This window comes from Lissotriton vulgaris, chromosome 9 (genome assembly GCF_964263255.1).
Source record: "Lissotriton vulgaris chromosome 9, aLisVul1.2, whole genome shotgun sequence".
NCBI classification, from domain to species: domain Eukaryota; kingdom Metazoa; phylum Chordata; class Amphibia; order Caudata; family Salamandridae; genus Lissotriton; species Lissotriton vulgaris.
This window is the reverse complement of record NC_141697.1, coordinates 541,059,046-541,075,145: the sequence shown is the minus strand read 5'-3', so window position 1 is coordinate 541,075,145 and position 16,100 is coordinate 541,059,046. Positions and strand designations below refer to the sequence as shown.

The 16,100-nt window shown below is 44.0% G+C and overlaps 9 non-coding genes across 9 annotated transcripts; all 9 read left to right on the top strand.

The window, feature by feature from the left end:
• The first annotated feature begins 1,119 nt into the window (after positions 1-1,119).
• On the top strand, positions 1,120-1,191 carry TRNAG-UCC (transfer RNA glycine (anticodon UCC)). The gene has a single exon. It is a non-coding gene; the product is annotated as a tRNA-Gly (tRNA).
• Positions 1,192-2,724: 1,533 nt separating this feature from the next.
• On the top strand, positions 2,725-2,796 carry TRNAG-CCC (transfer RNA glycine (anticodon CCC)). Its single transcript has one exon. It is a non-coding gene; the product is annotated as a tRNA-Gly (tRNA).
• Positions 2,797-4,318: 1,522 nt separating this feature from the next.
• TRNAG-UCC (transfer RNA glycine (anticodon UCC)) lies at positions 4,319-4,390 on the top strand. The gene has a single exon. It is a non-coding gene; the product is annotated as a tRNA-Gly (tRNA).
• Positions 4,391-5,919: 1,529 nt separating this feature from the next.
• On the top strand, positions 5,920-5,991 carry TRNAG-CCC (transfer RNA glycine (anticodon CCC)). Its single transcript has one exon. It is a non-coding gene; the product is annotated as a tRNA-Gly (tRNA).
• Positions 5,992-8,543: 2,552 nt separating this feature from the next.
• On the top strand, positions 8,544-8,615 carry TRNAG-CCC (transfer RNA glycine (anticodon CCC)). Its single transcript has one exon. It is a non-coding gene; the product is annotated as a tRNA-Gly (tRNA).
• A 1,522-nt stretch (positions 8,616-10,137) lies between these two features.
• Positions 10,138-10,209, top strand: TRNAG-UCC (transfer RNA glycine (anticodon UCC)). Its single transcript has one exon. It is a non-coding gene; the product is annotated as a tRNA-Gly (tRNA).
• A 1,529-nt stretch (positions 10,210-11,738) lies between these two features.
• Positions 11,739-11,810, top strand: TRNAG-CCC (transfer RNA glycine (anticodon CCC)). Its single transcript has one exon. It is a non-coding gene; the product is annotated as a tRNA-Gly (tRNA).
• Positions 11,811-14,363: 2,553 nt separating this feature from the next.
• TRNAG-CCC (transfer RNA glycine (anticodon CCC)) lies at positions 14,364-14,435 on the top strand. The gene has a single exon. It is a non-coding gene; the product is annotated as a tRNA-Gly (tRNA).
• A 1,522-nt stretch (positions 14,436-15,957) lies between these two features.
• Positions 15,958-16,029, top strand: TRNAG-UCC (transfer RNA glycine (anticodon UCC)). Its single transcript has one exon. It is a non-coding gene; the product is annotated as a tRNA-Gly (tRNA).
• The last annotated feature ends 71 nt before the right edge of the window (positions 16,030-16,100 follow it).

Genomic DNA, 16,100 nt, shown 5'->3' with positions numbered 1-16,100 from the left:
TGTAGCTGTCGAAGGAAACTGCTGCTCACAAAATGTTTTATCAGAAGGCAAGTTGAGAGGAATCCAAGAGTCAGATGTCCATGGAAAGAACCACTCACTGAAGCAGGAATGTTGGAGGCTTCATATTCGCATAGTTTCCTGTCCAACGTCCACTCACGTCCCGAACGCTCCCAAACGCTCAAAAGCCTCACACCGGGCAAGCCCTCACCGGGTATATCTCTGGCTCCAAGGTAAAGCCAAATCCTGAGCATGCTAGTGCTAGGATCACAGAGCGAGAGAGAGATGGTTCAAGAGCTACTGTCTTGATAAAGGCCTGAAACGGCTAGTGCCTAAGAGTGTCTGACTTTCAGTTATGACTGATTGTGAGAGGGGAATATGAAGTTTTTCTGCACCCAGCATGCCTTGGGATATACTTATGCAAATGAGGTGAGAGCCAGACCAATCCCATGCTACTCTGCCTAATGCTCCTTATCTGCATAAAAAGAACACTTTCACAACGGAGCAGAGTGGCGCAGCGGAAGCGTGCTGGGCCCATAACCCAGAGGTCGATGGATCGAAACCATCCTCTGCTAATTTTGCTTGATTTTACTTCCAAGGACCAAGCTGTCATTTCCACGCTACCAGCAAGGAAAAGCGCAAGCTTGTGCCAGCTATGTGAGAAAAGACTTCTCAACTATCTGTGTCTGCTGAAATACAAGAGAGGGATCGTCAAAAGCTCCACACTGTACTTTGAAAGTAAAGGCACACAATAATAAGCATGAATGACTGGTGGGACCTTCAAACACTTTTATGTGGAGGCTTTGAATTTCATTCTTCCCTTTTTTGTTCTGCTCTTATCTATCTCCTGGGCATTTCATGGAATGTTCTCTATTTCTCTTCCCTGCTTTGCTTCCCATGCTGCCTCTATGTGTTCATATCTATTATTTGTATTGCTGCTTTCCATTCTTCTCTTCTGCACAGCTTTGTCCTTAGTTTCAATCCCAGTTCCTTACCCTCTACAAAAACTTTCTATTGCTTTTCATGTTGGTATCTAAACCAAATGCACCATTGAAGCTGGTGCATGATAGTCATTGAACTCAGGGTCCTAATGTTTAGAACCGAGAGCGCAAAGATCAGAGGGCGTTGGTGGTATAGTGGTGAGCATAGCTGCCTTCCAAGCAGTTGACCCGGGTTCGATTCCCGGCCAACGCAGTACAAATACTTATATATTCTGCAAGCAGGATATATTTTAAAGCAACATTTCACAAAATGGTAATATAATTAAGAGGTTAATCAGCCATTATATAAAAAATAAACAAATATGTAGGCAAGCATTTCGATCGCCCCTTCTGCTATATTCATTGTCCTAATATATGATAAGTTTCATAAAGCAGAGTCACCACTCACATGTACTGGTAAAAAAATATGTTACAGTGGGCAGACAATGAAAGGGCTGAGGCCCGACCAGACATTTTAACTCCAGCATCTCTATGTTAAAAAGCATTTCCTAGGCAATATTTAGCCTCTGAAAAAAATATGCAAGGTCCAGCAATAAATCTGGCAAAAGTCCCCAACATTTTGTGCATACTTGTGCCCTCACCTGAATGTAGCACCACCTTGTAGCCGTCGGAGGTAACTGCAGCTCACAAAATGTTTCATCAGAGGGCAAGTTTAGAGGAATCCAAAAGGCAGATGTCCATGGAAAGAGCCTCCGACTGCAGCAGGAAGTTTGGATGCTTCAAATTTGCATAGCTTCCAGTCCAACGTCCTCTCATGTACCGAACGCTCCCAAACGCTCTAAAGCCTTATACCGGCAAGCCCTCACCGGGTAGATCTCTGGCTCCCAGGAAAAGCCAAATACTGAGCATGCAAGCACTAGGATCACAGAGAGAGAGAGAGACAGAGAGCGTCGGAGAGCTGTTGTCTTGTTAAAGGCCTGAAACGGCTAGTGCCTAAGAGGGTCTGGACTTTCAGTTGTGACTGATTGTGAGAGGGGAAGATAAAGATTTTCTGCACCCAGCATGCCTTGCGATATACTTAGGCAAATGAGGTGAGAGCCCGACCAATCCCACGTCACTTCTCTGAATGCCTCCTCATCTGCATAAAGAGAACACTTTCACAAAGGAGCAGAGTGGCGCAGCGGAAGCGTGCTGGGCCCATAACCCAGAGGTCGATGGATCGAAACCATCCTCTGCTAATTTTGCTTGATTTTCCTTCCAAGGACCAAGCTGTCATTTCCACATAGCCAGAAAGGAAAAGTGCAAGCTTGTGCCAGCTATGTGAGAAAAGACTTCTCAACTATTCGTGTCTGTGTAATACAAGAGTGATCGTGAAAGGTACAACCCTGTACTTTGAAAGTAAAGACACACAATTATAACCATAAATGACTGACTGGTGGGAGCTTCACACAACTTTCTGGGCATGCTTTGAATTTCATTCTTCCCTTTTTGTTCTGCTCTTATCTATCTCCTGGGCATTTCATGGAATGTTCTCTTTCTCTTCCCTGCTTTGCTTCCCATGCTGCCTATATATGCTCATTTCTACTATTTGTACTGTTGCTTTTCATTTCTTCTCTTCTGCACAACTTTGTCCTTGGTTTCAATCCCCAGTTCCTTACCCTCTGCAAAAAACGTTCTACTGCTTCTCATGTTGGTATCTAAACCAAATGCACCATTGAAGCTGGTGCAAGATAGTCATTGATTTCTGCAACGTAATATTTAGAACCGAGAGCTAACACATCAGAGGGCGTTGGTGGTATAGTGGTGAGCATAGCTGCTTCCCAAGCAGTTGACCCGGGTTCGATTCCCGGCCAACGCACTGAAAATACTTATATATTCTGCAAGCAGGATATATTGTAATGCAACATGTCACAAAATGGAAATTTCACGAACAGATTAATCAGCCATATATAAAAAAATAAACAAATACGTGGGCAAACATCTCAATCGCACCTTCTGCTACATACATTGTCCTAATATATGATAAGTTTCATAAAGCAGAGTCACAACACACATGTGCTGGTAATAAATTTGTTACAGTGGGCAAGCAATGGAAGGGCTGAGGCCCGACCAGACATTGTAACTCCAGCATCTCTATGTTAAAAAGCATTTCTAGGCAATATCTAGCCTCTGAAAAAATATGCAAGATCCACCGATAAATCTGGCAAAAGTCCCTAACATTTTGTGCATACTTGTGCTCTCACCTGAATGTAGCGCCACCTTGTAGCTGTCGAAGGAAACTGCTGCTCACAAAATGTTTTATCAGAAGGCAAGTTGAGAGGAATCCAAGAGTCAGATGTCCATGGAAAGAACCACTCACTGAAGCAGGAATGTTGGAGGCTTCATATTCGCATAGTTTCCTGTCCAACGTCCACTCACGTCCCGAACGCTCCCAAACGCTCAAAAGCCTCACACCGGGCAAGCCCTCACCGGGTATATCTCTGGCTCCAAGGTAAAGCCAAATCCTGAGCATGCTAGTGCTAGGATCACAGAGCGAGAGAGAGATGGTTCAAGAGCTACTGTCTTGATAAAGGCCTGAAACGGCTAGTGCCTAAGAGTGTCTGACTTTCAGTTATGACTGATTGTGAGAGGGGAAGATGAAGTTTTTCTGCACCCAGCATGCCTTGGGATATACTTATGCAAATGAGGTGAGAGCCAGACCAATCCCATGCTACTCTGCCTAATGCTCCTTATCTGCATAAAAAGAACACTTTCACAACGGAGCAGAGTGGCGCAGCGGAAGCGTGCTGGGCCCATAACCCAGAGGTCGATGGATCGAAACCATCCTCTGCTAATTTTGCTTGATTTTACTTCCAAGGACCAAGCTGTCATTTCCACGCTACCAGCAAGGAAAAGCGCAAGCTTGTGCCAGCTATGTGAGAAAAGACTTCTCAACTATCTGTGTCTGCTGAAATACAAGAGAGGGATCGTCAAAAGCTCCACACTGTACTTTGAAAGTAAAGGCACACAATAATAAGCATGAATGACTGGTGGGACCTTCAAACACTTTTATGTGGAGGCTTTGAATTTCATTCTTCCCTTTTTTGTTCTGCTCTTATCTATCTCCTGGGCATTTCATGGAATGTTCTCTATTTCTCTGCCCTGCTTTGCTTCCCATGCTGCCTCTATGTGTTCATATCTATTATTTGTATTGCTGCTTTCCATTCTTCTCTTCTGCACAGCTTTGTCCTTGGTTTCAATCCCAGTTCCTTACCTTCTACAAAAACTTTCTATTGCTTTTCATGTTGGTATCTAAACCAAATGCACCACTGAAGCTGGTGCATGATAGTCATTGAACTCAGGGTCCTAATGTTTAGAACCGAGAGCGCAAAGATCTGAGGGCGTTGGTGGTATAGTGGTGAGCATAGCTGCCTTCCAAGCAGTTGACCCGGGTTCGATTCCCGGCCAACGCAATACAAATACTTATATATTCTGCAAGCAGGATATATTTTAAAGCAACATTTCACAAAATGGTAATATAACTAAGAGGTTAATCAGCCATTATATAAAAAATAAACAAATATGTAGGCAAGCATTTCGATCGCCCCTTCTGCTATATTCATTGTCCTAATATATGATAAGTTTCATAAAGCAGAGTCACCACTCACATGTACTGGTAAAAAAATATGTTACAGTGGGCAGACAATGAAAGGGCTGAGGCCCGACCAGACATTTTAACTCCAGCATCTCTATGTTAAAAAGCATTTCCTAGGCAATATTTAGCCTCTGAAAAAAATATGCAAGATCCAGCAATAAATCTGGCAAAAGTACCCAACATTTTGTGCATACTTGTGCCCTCACCTGAATGTAGCACCACCTTGTAGCCGTCGGAGGTAACTGCAGCTCACAAAATGTTTCATCAGAGGGCAAGTTTAGAGGAATCCAAAAGGCAGATGTCCATGGAAAGAGCCTCCGACTGCAGCAGGAAGTTTAGATGCTTCAAATTTGCATAGCTTCCAGTCCAACGTCCTCTCATGTACCGAACGCTCCCAAACGCTCTAAAGCCTTATACCGGCAAGCCCTCACCGGGTAGATCTCTGGCTCCCAGGTAAAGCCAAATACTGAGCATGCAAGCACTAGGATCACAGAGAGAGAGAGAGACAGAGAGCGTCGGAGAGCTGTTGTCTTGTTAAAGGCCTGAAACGGCTAGTGAATAAGAGGGTCTGGACTTTCAGTTGTGACTGATTGTGAGAGGGGAAGATAAAGATTTTCTGCACCCAGCATGCCTTGCGATATACTTAGGCAAATGAGGTGAGAGCCCGACCAATCCCACGTCACTTCTCTGAATGCCTCCTCATCTGCATAAACAGAACACTTTCACAAAGGAGCAGAGTGGCGCAGCGGAAGCGTGCTGGGCCCATAACCCAGAGGTCGATGGATCGAAACCATCCTCTGCTAATTTTGCTTGATTTTCCTTCCAAGGACCAAGCTGTCATTTCCACATAGCCAGAAAGGAAAAGTGCAAGCTTGTACCAGCTATGTGAGAAAAGACTTCTCAACTATTCGTGTCTGTGTAATACAAGAGTGATCGTGAAAGGTACAACCCTGTACTTTGAAAGTAAAGACACACAATTATAACCATAAATGACTGGTGGGAGCTTCACACAACTTTCTGGGCATGCTTTGAATTTCATTCTTCCCTTTTTGTTCTGCTCTTATCTATCTCCTGGGCATTTCATGGAATGTTCTCTTTCTCTTCCCTGCTTTGCTTCCCATGCTGCCTATATATGCTCATTTCTACTATTTGTACTGTTGCTTTTCATTTCTTCTCTTCTGCACAACTTTGTCCTTGGTTTCAATCCCCAGTTCCTTACCCTCTGCAAAAAACGTTCTACTGCTTCTCATGTTGGTATCTAAACCAAATGCACCATTGAAGCTGGTGCAAGATAGTCATTGATTTCTGCAACGTAATATTTAGAACCGAGAGCTAACACATCAGAGGGCGTTGGTGGTATAGTGGTGAGCATAGCTGCTTCCCAAGCAGTTGACCCGGGTTCGATTCCCGGCCAACGCACTGAAAATACTTATATATTCTGCAAGCAGGATATATTGTAATGCAACATGTCACAAAATGGAAATTTCACGAACAGATTAATCAGCCATATATAAAAAAATAAACAAATACGTGGGCAAACATCTCAATCGCACCTTCTGCTACATACATTGTCCTAATATATGATAAGTTTCATAAAGCAGAGTCACAACACACATGTGCTGGTAATAAATTTGTTACAGTGGGCAAACAATGGAAGGGCTGAGGCCCGACCAGACATTGTAACTCCAGCATCTCTATGTTAAAAAGCATTTCTAGGCAATATCTAGCCTCTGAAAAAATATGCAAGATCCACCGATAAATCTGGCAAAAGTCCCTAACATTTTGTGCATACTTGTGCTCTCACCTGAATGTAGCGCCACCTTGTAGCTGTCGAAGGAAACTGCTGCTCACGAAATGTTTTATCAGAAGGCAAGTTGAGAGGAATCCAAGAGTCAGATGTCCATGGAAAGAACCACTCACTGAAGCAGGAATGTTGGAGGCTTCATATTCGCATAGTTTCCTGTCCAACGTCCACTCACGTCCCGAATGCTCCCAAACGCTCAAAATCCTCACACCGGGCAAGCCCTCACCGGGTATATCTCTGGCTCCAAGGTAAAGCCAAATCCTGAGCATGCTAGTGCTAGGATCACAGAGCGAGAGAGAGATGGTTCAAGAGCTACTGTCTTGATAAAGGCCTGAAACGGCTAGTGCCTAAGAGTGTCTGACTTTCAGTTATGACTGATTGTGAGAGGGGAAGATGAAGTTTTTCAGCACCCAGCATGCCTTGGGATATACTTATGCAAATGAGGTGAGAGCCAGACCAATCCCATGCTACTCTGCCTAATGCTCCTTATCTGCATAAAAAGAACACTTTCACAACAGAGCAAAGTGGCGCAGCGGAAGCGTGCTGGGCCCATAACCCAGAGGTCGATGGATCGAAACCATCCTCTGCTAATTTTGCTTGATTTTACTTCCAAGGACCAAGCTGTCATTTCCACGCTACCAGCAAGGAAAAGCGCAAGCTTGTGTCAGCTATGTGAGAAAAGACTTCTCAACTATCTGTGTCTGCTGAAATACAAGAGAGGGATCGTCAAAAGCTCCACACTGTACTTTGAAAGTAAAGGCACACAATTATAACCATAAATGACTGGTGGGAGCTTCACACAACTTTCTGGGCATGCTTTGAATTTCATTCTTCCCTTTTTGTTCTGCTCTTATCTATCTCCTGGGCATTTCATGGAATGTTCGACCAGACATTTTAACTCCAGCATCTCTATGTTAAAAAGCATTTCCTAGGCAATATTTAGCCTCTGAAAAAAATATGCAAGATCCAGCAATAAATCTGGCAAAAGTCCCCAACATTTTGTGCATACTTGTGCCCTCACCTGAATGTAGCACCACCTTGTAGCCGTCGGAGGTAACTGCAGCTCACAAAATGTTTCATCAGAGGGCAAGTTTAGAGGAATCCAAAAGGCAGATGTCCATGGAAAGAGCCTCCGACTGCAGCAGGAAGTTTGGATGCTTCAAATTTGCATAGCTTCCAGTCCAACGTCCTCTCATGTACCGAATGCTCCCAAACGCTCTAAAGCCTTATACCCGGCAAGCCCTCACCGGGTAGATCTCTGGCTCCCAGGTAAAGCCAAATACTGAGCATGCAAGCACTAGGATCACAGAGAGAGAGAGAGGCAGAGAGCGTCGGAGAGCTGTTGTCTTGTTAAAGGCCTGAAACGGCTAGTGCCTAAGAGGGTCTGGACTTTCAGTTGTGACTGATTGTGAGAGGGGAAGATAAAGATTTTCTGCACCCAGCATGCCTTGCGATATACTTAGGCAAATGAGGTGAGAGCCCGACCAATCCCACGTCACTTCTCTGAATGCCTCCTCATCTGCATAAAGAGAACACTTTCACAAAGGAGCAGAGTGGCGCAGCGGAAGCGTGCTGGGCCCATAACCCAGAGGTCGATGGATCGAAACCATCCTCTGCTAATTTTGCTTGATTTTCCTTCCAAGGACCAAGCTGTCATTTCCACATAGCCAGAAAGGAAAAGTGCAAGCTTGTGCCAGCTATGTGAGAAAAGACTTCTCAACTATTCGTGTCTGTGTAATACAAGAGTGATCGTGAAAGGTACAACCCTGTACTTTGAAAGTAAAGACACACAATTATAACCATAAATGACTGACTGGTGGGAGCTTCACACAACTTTCTGGGCATGCTTTGAATTTCATTCTTCCCATTTTGTTCTGCTCTTATCTATCTCCTTGGCATTTCATGGAATGTTCTCTTTCTCTTCCCTGCTTTGCTTCCCATGCTGCCTATATATGCTCATTTCTACTATTTGTACTGTTGCTTTTCATTTCTTCTCTTCTGCACAACTTTGTCCTTGGTTTCAATCCCCAGTTCCTTACCCTCTGCAAAAAACGTTCTACTGCTTCTCATGTTGGTATCTAAACCAAATGCACCATTGAAGCTGGTGCAAGATAGTCATTGATTTCTGCAACGTAATATTTAGAACCGAGAGCTAACACATCAGAGGGCGTTGGTGGTATAGTGGTGAGCATAGCTGCTTCCCAAGCAGTTGACCTGGGTTCGATTCCCGGCCAACGCACTGAAAATACTTATATATTCTGCAAGCAGGATATATTGTAATGCAACATGTCACAAAATGGAAATTTCATGAACAGATTAATCAGCCATATATAAAAAAATAAACAAATACGTGGGCAAACATCTCAATCGCACCTTCTGCTACATACATTGTCCTAATATATGATAAGTTTCATAAAGCAGAGTCACAACACACATGTGCTGGTAATAAATTTGTTACAGTGGGCAAGCAATGGAAGGGCTGAGGCCCGACCAGACATTGTAACTCCAGCATCTCTATGTTAAAAAGCATTTCTAGGCAATATCTAGCCTCTGAAAAAATATGCAAGATCCACCGATAAATCTGGCAAAAGTCCCTAACATTTTGTGCATACTTGTGCTCTCACCTGAATGTAGCGCCACCTTGTAGCTGTCGAAGGAAACTGCTGCTCACAAAATGTTTTATCAGAAGGCAAGTTGAGAGGAATCCAAGAGTCAGATGTCCATGGAAAGAACCACTCACTGAAGCAGGAATGTTGGAGGCTTCATATTCGCATAGTTTCCTGTCCAACGTCCACTCACGTCCCGAACGCTCCCAAACGCTCAAAAGCCTCACACCGGGCAAGCCCTCACCGGGTATATCTCTGGCTCCAAGGTAAAGCCAAATCCTGAGCATGCTAGTGCTAGGATCACAGAGCGAGAGAGAGATGGTTCAAGAGCTACTGTCTTGATAAAGGCCTGAAACGGCTAGTGCCTAAGAGTGTCTGACTTTCAGTTATGACTGATTGTGAGAGGGGAAGATGAAGTTTTTCTGCACCCAGCATGCCTTGGGATATACTTATGCAAATGAGGTGAGAGCCAGACCAATCCCATGCTACTCTGCCTAATGCTCCTTATCTGCATAAAAAGAACACTTTCACAACGGAGCAGAGTGGCGCAGCGGAAGCGTGCTGGGCCCATAACCCAGAGGTCGATGGATCGAAACCATCCTCTGCTAATTTTGCTTGATTTTACTTCCAAGGACCAAGCTGTCATTTCCACGCTACCAGCAAGGAAAAGCGCAAGCTTGTGCCAGCTATGTGAGAAAAGACTTCTCAACTATCTGTGTCTGCTGAAATACAAGAGAGGGATCGTCAAAAGCTCCACACTGTACTTTGAAAGTAAAGGCACACAATAATAAGCATGAATGACTGGTGGGACCTTCAAACACTTTTATGTGGAGGCTTTGAATTTCATTCTTCCCTTTTTTGTTCTGCTCTTATCTATCTCCTGGGCATTTCATGGAATGTTCTCTATTTCTCTTCCCTGCTTTGCTTCCCATGCTGCCTCTATGTGTTCATATCTATTATTTGTATTGCTGCTTTCCATTCTTCTCTTCTGCACAGCTTTGTCCTTGGTTTCAATCCCAGTTCCTTACCTTCTACAAAAACTTTCTATTGCTTTTCATGTTGGTATCTAAACCAAATGCACCATTGAAGCTGGTGCATGATAGTCATTGAACTCAGGGTCCTAATGTTTAGAACCGAGAGCGCAAAGATCTGAGGGCGTTGGTGGTATAGTGGTGAGCATAGCTGCCTTCCAAGCAGTTGACCCGGGTTCGATTCCCGGCCAACGCAATACAAATACTTATATATTCTGCAAGCAGGATATATTTTAAAGCAACATTTCACAAAATGGTAATATAACTAAGAGGTTAATCAGCCATTATATAAAAAATAAACAAATATGTAGGCAAGCATTTCGATCGCCCCTTCTGCTATATTCATTGTCCTAATATATGATAAGTTTCATAAAGCAGAGTCACCACTCACATGTACTGGTAAAAAAATATGTTACAGTGGGCAGACAATGAAAGGGCTGAGGCCCGACCAGACATTTTAACTCCAGCATCTCTATGTTAAAAAGCATTTCCTAGGCAATATTTAGCCTCTGAAAAAAATATGCAAGATCCAGCAATAAATCTGGCAAAAGTACCCAACATTTTGTGCATACTTGTGCCCTCACCTGAATGTAGCACCACCTTGTAGCCGTCGGAGGTAACTGCAGCTCACAAAATGTTTCATCAGAGGGCAAGTTTAGAGGAATCCAAAAGGCAGATGTCCATGGAAAGAGCCTCCGACTGCAGCAGGAAGTTTGGATGCTTCAAATTTGCATAGCTTCCAGTCCAACGTCCTCTCATGTACCGAACGCTCCCAAACGCTCTAAAGCCTTATACCGGCAAGCCCTCACCGGGTAGATCTCTGGCTCCCAGGTAAAGCCAAATACTGAGCATGCAAGCACTAGGATCACAGAGAGAGAGAGAGACAGAGAGCGTCGGAGAGCTGTTGTCTTGTTAAAGGCCTGAAACGGCTAGTGAATAAGAGGGTCTGGACTTTCAGTTGTGACTGATTGTGAGAGGGGAAGATAAAGATTTTCTGCACCCAGCATGCCTTGCGATATACTTAGGCAAATGAGGTGAGAGCCCGACCAATCCCACGTCACTTCTCTGAATGCCTCCTCATCTGCATAAACAGAACACTTTCACAAAGGAGCAGAGTGGCGCAGCGGAAGCGTGCTGGGCCCATAACCCAGAGGTCGATGGATCGAAACCATCCTCTGCTAATTTTGCTTGATTTTCCTTCCAAGGACCAAGCTGTCATTTCCACATAGCCAGAAAGGAAAAGTGCAAGCTTGTACCAGCTATGTGAGAAAAGACTTCTCAACTATTCGTGTCTGTGTAATACAAGAGTGATCGTGAAAGGTACAACCCTGTACTTTGAAAGTAAAGACACACAATTATAACCATAAATGACTGGTGGGAGCTTCACACAACTTTCTGGGCATGCTTTGAATTTCATTCTTCCCTTTTTGTTCTGCTCTTATCTATCTCCTGGGCATTTCATGGAATGTTCTCTTTCTCTTCCCTGCTTTGCTTCCCATGCTGCCTATATATGCTCATTTCTACTATTTGTACTGTTGCTTTTCATTTCTTCTCTTCTGCACAACTTTGTCCTTGGTTTCAATCCCCAGTTCCTTACCCTCTGCAAAAAACGTTCTACTGCTTCTCATGTTGGTATCTAAACCAAATGCACCATTGAAGCTGGTGCAAGATAGTCATTGATTTCTGCAACGTAATATTTAGAACCGAGAGCTAACACATCAGAGGGCGTTGGTGGTATAGTGGTGAGCATAGCTGCTTCCCAAGCAGTTGACCCGGGTTCGATTCCCGGCCAACGCACTGAAAATACTTATATATTCTGCAAGCAGGATATATTGTAATGCAACATGTCACAAAATGGAAATTTCACGAACAGATTAATCAGCCATATATAAAAAAATAAACAAATACGTGGGCAAACATCTCAATCGCACCTTCTGCTACATACATTGTCCTAATATATGATAAGTTTCATAAAGCAGAGTCACAACACACATGTGCTGGTAATAAATTTGTTACAGTGGGCAAACAATGGAAGGGCTGAGGCCCGACCAGACATTGTAACTCCAGCATCTCTATGTTAAAAAGCATTTCTAGGCAATATCTAGCCTCTGAAAAAATATGCAAGATCCACCGATAAATCTGGCAAAAGTCCCTAACATTTTGTGCATACTTGTGCTCTCACCTGAATGTAGCGCCACCTTGTAGCTGTCGAAGGAAACTGCTGCTCACAAAATGTTTTATCAGAAGGCAAGTTGAGAGGAATCCAAGAGTCAGATGTCCATGGAAAGAACCACTCACTGAAGCAGGAATGTTGGAGGCTTCATATTCGCATAGTTTCCTGTCCAACGTCCACTCACGTCCCGAATGCTCCCAAACGCTCAAAATCCTCACACCGGGCAAGCCCTCACCGGGTATATCTCTGGCTCCAAGGTAAAGCCAAATCCTGAGCATGCTAGTGCTAGGATCACAGAGCGAGAGAGAGATGGTTCAAGAGCTACTGTCTTGATAAAGGCCTGAAACGGCTAGTGCCTAAGAGTGTCTGACTTTCAGTTATGACTGATTGTGAGAGGGGAAGATGAAGTTTTTCAGCACCCAGCATGCCTTGGGATATACTTATGCAAATGAGGTGAGAGCCAGACCAATCCCATGCTACTCTGCCTAATGCTCCTTATCTGCATAAAAAGAACACTTTCACAACAGAGCAAAGTGGCGCAGCGGAAGCGTGCTGGGCCCATAACCCAGAGGTCGATGGATCGAAACCATCCTCTGCTAATTTTGCTTGATTTTACTTCCAAGGACCAAGCTGTCATTTCCACGCTACCAGCAAGGAAAAGCGCAAGCTTGTGTCAGCTATGTGAGAAAAGACTTCTCAACTATCTGTGTCTGCTGAAATACAAGAGAGGGATCGTCAAAAGCTCCACACTGTACTTTGAAAGTAAAGGCACACAATAATAAGCATGAATGACTGGTGGGACCTTCAAACACTTTTATGTGGAGGCTTTGAATTTCATTCTTCCCTTTTTTGTTCTGCTCTTATCTATCTCCTGGGCATTTCATGGAATGTTCGACCAGACATTTTAACTCCAGCATCTCTATGTTAAAAAGCATTTCCTAGGCAATATTTAGCCTCTGAAAAAAATATGCAAGATCCAGCAATAAATCTGGCAAAAGTCCCCAACATTTTGTGCATACTTGTGCCCTCACCTGAATGTAGCACCACCTTGTAGCCGTCGGAGGTAACTGCAGCTCACAAAATGTTTCATCAGAGGGCAAGTTTAGAGGAATCCAAAAGGCAGATGTCCATGGAAAGAGCCTCCGACTGCAGCAGGAAGTTTGGATGCTTCAAATTTGCATAGCTTCCAGTCCAACGTCCTCTCATGTACCGAATGCTCCCAAACGCTCTAAAGCCTTATACCCGGCAAGCCCTCACCGGGTAGATCTCTGGCTCCCAGGTAAAGCCAAATACTGAGCATGCAAGCACTAGGATCACAGAGAGAGAGAGAGGCAGAGAGCGTCGGAGAGCTGTTGTCTTGTTAAAGGCCTGAAACTGCTAGTGCCTAAGAGGGTCTGGACTTTCAGTTGTGACTGATTGTGAGAGGGGAAGATAAAGATTTTCTGCACCCAGCATGCCTTGCGATATACTTAGGCAAATGAGGTGAGAGCCCGACCAATCCCACGTCACTTCTCTGAATGCCTCCTCATCTGCATAAAGAGAACACTTTCACAAAGGAGCAGAGTGGCGCAGCGGAAGCGTGCTGGGCCCATAACCCAGAGGTCGATGGATCGAAACCATCCTCTGCTAATTTTGCTTGATTTTCCTTCCAAGGACCAAGCTGTCATTTCCACATAGCCAGAAAGGAAAAGTGCAAGCTTGTGCCAGCTATGTGAGAAAAGACTTCTCAACTATTCGTGTCTGTGTAATACAAGAGTGATCGTGAAAGGTACAACCCTGTACTTTGAAAGTAAAGACACACAATTATAACCATAAATGACTGACTGGTGGGAGCTTCACACAACTTTCTGGGCATGCTTTGAATTTCATTCTTCCCATTTTGTTCTGCTCTTATCTATCTCCTGGGCATTTCATGGAATGTTCTCTTTCTCTTCCCTGCTTTGCTTCCCATGCTGCCTATATATGCTCATTTCTACTATTTGTACTGTTGCTTTTCATTTCTTCTCTTCTGCACAACTTTGTCCTTGGTTTCAATCCCCAGTTCCTTACCCTCTGCAAAAAACGTTCTACTGCTTCTCATGTTGGTATCTAAACCAAATGCACCATTGAAGCTGGTGCAAGATAGTCATTGATTTCTGCAACGTAATATTTAGAACCGAGAGCTAACACATCAGAGGGCGTTGGTGGTATAGTGGTGAGCATAGCTGCTTCCCAAGCAGTTGACCTGGGTTCGATTCCCGGCCAACGCACTGAAAATACTTATATATTCTGCAAGCAGGATATATTGTAATGCAACATGTCACAAAATGGAAATTTCACGAACAGATTAATCAGCCATATATAAAAAAATAAACAAATACGTGGGCAAACATCTCAATCGCACCTTCTGCTACATACATTGTCCTAATATATGATAAGTTTCATAAAGCAGAGTCACAACACACATGTGCTGGTAATAAATTTGTTACAGTGGGCAAACAATGGAAGGGCTGAGGCCCGACCAGACATTGTAACTCCAGCATCTCTATGTTAAAAAGCATTTCTAGGCAATATCTAGCCTCTGAAAAAATATGCAAGATCCACCGATAAATCTGGCAAAAGTCCCTAACATTTTGTGCATACTTGTGCTCTCACCTGAATGTAGCGCCACCTTGTAGCTGTCGAAGGAAACTGCTGCTCACAAAATGTTTTATCAGAAGGCAAGTTGAGAGGAATCCAAGAGTCAGATGTCCATGGAAAGAACCACTCACTGAAGCAGGAATGTTGGAGGCTTCATATTCGCATAGTTTCCTGTCCAACGTCCACTCACGTCCCGAACGCTCCCAAACGCTCAAAAGCCTCACACCGGGCAAGCCCTCACCGGGTATATCTCTGGCTCCAAGGTAAAGCCAAATCCTGAGCATGCTAGTGCTAGGATCACAGAGCGAGAGAGAGATGGTTCAAGAGCTACTGTCTTGATAAAGGCCTGAAACGGCTAGTGCCTAAGAGTGTCTGACTTTCAGTTATGACTGATTGTGAGAGGGGAAGATGAAGTTTTTCTGCACCCAGCATGCCTTGGGATATACTTATGCAAATGAGGTGAGAGCCAGACCAATCCCATGCTACTCTGCCTAATGCTCCTTATCTGCATAAAAAGAACACTTTCACAACAGAGCAAAGTGGTGCAGCGGAAGCGTGCTGGGCCCATAACCCAGAGGTCGATGGATCGAAACCATCCTCTGCTAATTTTGCTTGATTTTACTTCCAAGGACCAAGCTGTCATTTCCACGCTACCAGCAAGGAAAAGCGCAAGCTTGTGTCAGCTATGTGAGAAAAGACTTCTCAACTATCTGTGTCTGCTGAAATACAAGAGAGGGATCGTCAAAAGCTCCACACTGTACTTTGAAAGTAAAGGCACACAATAATAAGCATGAATGACTGGTGGGACCTTCAAACACTTTTATGTGGAGGCTTTGAATTTCATTCTTCCCTTTTTTGTTCTGCTCTTATCTATCTCCTGGGCATTTCATGGAATGTTCTCTATTTCTCTGCCCTGCTTTGCTTCCCATGCTGCCTCTATGTGTTCATATCTATTATTTGTATTGCTGCTTTCCATTCTTCTCTTCTGCACAGCTTTGTCCTTGGTTTCAATCCCAGTTCCTTACCTTCTACAAAAACTTTCTATTGCTTTTCATGTTGGTATCTAAACCAAATGCACCATTGAAGCTGGTGCATGATAGTCATTGAACTCAGGGTCCTAATGTTTAGAACCGAGAGCGCAAAGATCTGAGGGCGTTGGTGGTATAGTGGTGAGCATAGCTGCCTTCCAAGCAGTTGACCCGGGTTCGATTCCCGGCCAACGCAATACAAATACTTATATATTCTGCAAGCAGGATATATTTTAAAGCAACATTTCACAAAATGGTAATATAACT